Consider the following 5,088-nt stretch of genomic DNA (forward strand, 5'->3'; position numbering starts at 1 on the left):
GTATAAGACCTGAACTGCCTAATGGATCTACAAGTCTACTTCGGAAAGGGTTCATCTTAAAAGTATGACCCTTTTCTACTCATGATGGCTACATGGTTTAAGGGGGCTGATAGTTGTATGGACTCTTCCCCATCAGTGCTCAATACTACTCTCAAAAATATACTAGCTCTTTATATTTAAAAACACACTTCTTCTGTGATTTGAGATTAGTGCTCAAAACTTAGCTCAAAGGCTATCTTGGAAATCTAAGTTTCCCTGCTTGCTTCATTTAGAAAGCTATTACTCTTTTATGAAAACTAGCCCGAAGGCCCTTTGGAAATCTCAGTTTCCGCTCTTATTAAATATGTAAAACATTTTAAATCTCTTTGGGAAATACTTAGTCCCCATATGTTTCTTTGAAGAAAAGAACTTCAATTTTACTCTTTACTGAACTCAAAACTTAAGTCTTAAAACAAAGTTAAAACATTTGTGAAAGTCGTTTTGAAAACTTTAAGAACTTATCTTATCTTGACTCTTGACTTCTCTTGACGTTGACTCTTAACTAATCCTTGAATTGAATTATGGATTCAAGGATTAAGATTTGTGATTGGAAAGATCTCATGTTGTTTAGGAATGATTTTAGATAGCTAAACATGAGAAAAGACCGAACATCGAAATACGAAGGAGAGTCCACGACGCGGAGGCATAATTAAATTTTGGTTTCAAAATCGTCTTTTGAGGCAAAACACCTCGTGTCAGCTCCGCGACACGAAGTAGAAATTTTCAAAATCTGGGACTAGGAGCGCGACACGCAAGCACTCTTCTTTGTTTTCCAGCCCCAATTCGGCTAAACTCGGTTCTTTTTCTTAAATTACTTTTAGAACAGATACCCAACAAATGTACCTAAGAACCTAACTCGAAACAACTCTATAATGCGACGTAACGAACTCAGAAACTTCCCAACTCAAGCAAATTCAAGAACAATATATGAATTCAAGAATAGGCATCAAGATCATCAACATTCAAACACTTTTAGGACGAATCCAATCTAAAATTTATATGCTTGGCACGTGGGAGAACGATCCCAACGTTATGAGAGCCTCACATACCTGATCGAAGTAAATCCTTGGCAAAACAACGATCAAACTAGAGCAATCTTGGCGAATCTTGCCCTTTTCTTCTTCTTCTTTTATTTTCTCCTTTCTCCTTAGCCTTAGCGTGAAATTCCAAATTCTAAAACTTACTAAGTTCTGAATTGACCCATATTAAACTCCTAAAATCAGATTAAAATAATAGGGTAGTGAAAAGACTAAAATACCCTTTAAAATCCCGGTTTCAGACATTTCCTTAATCCAACAGCCTAATTTCCAAAGGGGATAACTTGCTCATACGAACTCGGAATCGCACAAACTTGGCAGCGTTGAAAAGATCATTCCAAGGGCTTTCCAACCATATCTGGAATTATACCTAAATTGTCCTGAGATAGGAGTTATGGTCGTTTGAAGTTGGCCAAAAACTCACTTTTCCTCACTTAACAAATTTCAAGATTTTAATTCTTTCCAAATGACTCTCCGACTTTAGTGGTCTTTCTATCTCAAGTTATATTTCGTAAATTTTTAAAAGTAGTTGTTTATTTTAGAAGTTTAAATAAAATTAAATATTTTCTCTCTCATATCTCAAATTGTAATAATTAAAGCATTTTAGAGAGAGAAAGAAAAAAAATTAAGAATCCATTATAAGCAATGGTTGATCCTAGGGGTGTGCACTATTCGGATTAAACCGAATAAGGCCTTATACCCGAATTAATGGAATTCATTCAATGCGTAGACAGATCGGGGTCGAAATTGGTATGGCACCTAGAAATATCATAGGAGAAGAAAGCATTACTTCCGAGCTCTGCTCTGTCTTTCAAACTCAAAATATCATCATAAGTGAATAAGTGAGTGAGATTGGATTCTAGGCTTGATGAGATGTGATTCCCGGGGGGGATCAGGAAGGAGATGTAGCAATAGACGACCTATTTTGAGCTTGAAAGAAGAACTGCTACGTCCGTTTACTTAAACCAAGTCAAATCGAATTTTTATTTGGATTGATTTTTTGGTTTTTCGGATTGGTTTTGGATTAATAAATTACTTTATTTGGTTTTTTGGTTTGGTTTCGGATTTTAAAAAATAAAAATCGAAAAACAAAAAAAAACTGATTATTTTATATATATATAATGTTTAGGTTTAGAATTAAGTTGGAGTTAACCACTTTTGTCCCTTTTTGGTTATTGCCTTTCATGATGATTACATTTATATTTTATGTTTGAATTACATCTATAATACTTATAAGTATTGTGTTTTAAGTTTTACTTATGATTTATATTAGAAAGTATATTTATGGAATTAAATATTATTACTTTGGTTATGTTATTAATTATTGACATAACTAAATAACCAAATCGAAAAAAATCGAACCGAATAGAGGAAAACCAAACCAAATTGATTTTGGATCGGATTGGATTACATTTTTATAAAATCAAAAACCAAAAAATCCAAACCGAATAGTGCAAAACCAAATTGGAAAACCGAATGCACACCCCTAGTTGATCCTACTATCACACGTCCATTGATAATTAAAAAAATAAAGAGAACGATAATGATGTTGAGCCAAATCCCTATAAAATACCTCACCAAATATAGCAACATATCTCAAATTGTAATAATTAAAGCATTTTAGAGAGAGAAAGAAAAAAAAATTAAGAATCAATTATAAGCAATGGTTGATCCTACTATCACACGTCCATTGGCAAGTGTTTGGGGAGATTATTTCCTTTCCTACACTCCTCAACTCACAGTATGTTTCGCTTTTATGTGAGATAGGCTTGGTGATAAATTTGATATATCGTATTTGTTTTTTTGTTCATATCATGATCAGTAGTAGCTAGTAGCTAGCATTATTTTCATAACTTCTCGTCCTACGATTTCTATTACCTCTCATAATTTTATGTGCTTTGATTATCGTATTGTTTAATCATTGTTATTGTTCCATGTTTCTATTATATGATATGTCATTTTTACTACTGAAATAGTACATGTACGGTTGTACCTCCACGAGGTAGAGGTAAGATGCACTCTACCTTCTTTTAATCTCACCTATAGAAATATACTGATTATATTATTATTATTGTATTGCATTTGTTGCTATTTATAGGTAGTAGAACAATATATAATAACATTAAACATTTGGTGCAGGAAATTAGTAGCCAAGAAAAAGTTGAACTTGAAGAATTGAAAGAAAAAGTCAGGCAAATGTTAGTGGAAACTCCTGATAATAGTACACAAAAACTTGTCTTGATTGATACAATCCAACGATTGGGAGTGGCATATCATTTCGAAAACGAAATCAAAACATCCATTCATAATATTTTTGATGAATCCAAACAAAATAAAAATGAAGATAACGACTATGATCTTTGCGTTGTTGCTCTTCGTTTTAGACTAGTGAGACGACAAAGGCATTACATGTCTTCTGGTATCGTATCTCTCTAATTATCCTCTGTAGCTTATCAATGTTGATTACTAATTCCTTTCTGGTCAAAAGTAAAATATTGACGAGATGAATTCAGAATTTAATCTTTATGAATTCAATTTTTTTATAAATTGAAAAATATAATATTTATAGTAGTTATATGAGGCTTATAAGTTAAAACTTTAGTATATATCTCCAAAAAGGTTGTTTAATATCTAACTATGACTACAATTAATCAGATGTGTTCAAAACAATTCACCAGCGACGACGGAAAATTCAAGGAAACTCTTACTAAAGATGTTCTAGGCTTATTAAGTTTATACGAAGCAGCACATCTAAGAGTACACGGAGAAGAAATTCTTGAAGAAGCTCTAACTTTTACCATCACTCATCTCAAGTTCATGGGCCCTAAATTGGACAACCCACTCAAGGCCCAAGTTAGTGAAGCCTTGATCCAGCCCATTCATACAAATGTACCAAGAGTGGTAGCTCGTAAATACATACGTATTTATGAGACCATTGAATCACATGATGATTTGCTTTTGAAATTTGCAAAATTGGACTTCCACATTTTGCAAAAGATGCACCAAAGAGAGCTTAGTGAACTTACAAGGTATATAAATTTATGCATATATCGTCTTTAATTAATCTCTCTCTCACACACACACATACATATATATACATATATATATATATATATATATATATATATATAGACACACACACGCACATTGTGTGATATATTATAAATATTATATACATATATAGGTGGTGGAAGAATTTGGATCATGAAAACAAATATCCATATGCAAGAGACAAATTGGTGGAATGTTATTTTTGGGCAATGGGGATGTCTTTTGGGCCTCAATATGGACATGCAAGAAGGACGATAACAAAAATAATGGTTATCATTACCATCACTGATGATCTCTATGATGCTTATGCAACTTATGACGAACTTGTGCCTTTCACCGATGCAGTCGAGAGGTAAAACTTAATTACTTTAACTCTTTACAATATAATGTTGTTACATTTTGAGTAAGAAATATGTGTTATAAATTTATGCATGTGCAGATGTGATATTAGTGCTATGGATTCGATATCCTCCTATATGAGACCACTTTAGCAAGTCTTTTTAGATTACTTTGATGAAATGGAAAAAGAATTGACCAAAGATAGTAAAACAGACTATGTCTACTATGCAAAAATTGAGGTAAGTGGTCCCATCAATCAGTTAAACCGGAGATAGATATCACTGATGATTACAAATATTTAATGCTTCTAATCAATATATTTATTTATTTTTTTAGATAAATAAGTGGATCAGAAGTTATCTTAAGGAAGCGGAATGGTTGAGAGATGATATTATTCCAAAATGCAAGGAATATAAGAAAAACGCTACTCTAACTGTTGCTGTTCAATTGCTTTTGACTACTTGTTTGACTGTTGCGGACGAATTTATATCCAACGAGACTTTCGAATGGATGATAAATGAGTCTTTGATCGCTCCAGCTACATTACTAATCAATAGATTAAAGGACGATATTATTGGACATGAAGCAAGTATATATATATATATATATATATATATATATA

At 32.4% G+C, this 5,088-nt stretch overlaps 1 pseudogene; it reads left to right on the top strand.

Annotated features, from left to right (window-relative positions):
- Nucleotides 1-2,769: 2,769 nt before the first annotated feature.
- Nucleotides 2,770-5,057, top strand: LOC125851032 (sesquiterpene synthase 14a-like; annotated as a pseudogene).
- The last annotated feature ends 31 nt before the right edge of the window (nucleotides 5,058-5,088 follow it).

The sequence above is a fragment of the Solanum stenotomum genome, unplaced genomic scaffold, assembly GCF_019186545.1.
Source record: "Solanum stenotomum isolate F172 unplaced genomic scaffold, ASM1918654v1 scaffold21686, whole genome shotgun sequence".
In the NCBI taxonomy this organism is placed as follows: domain Eukaryota; kingdom Viridiplantae; phylum Streptophyta; class Magnoliopsida; order Solanales; family Solanaceae; genus Solanum; species Solanum stenotomum.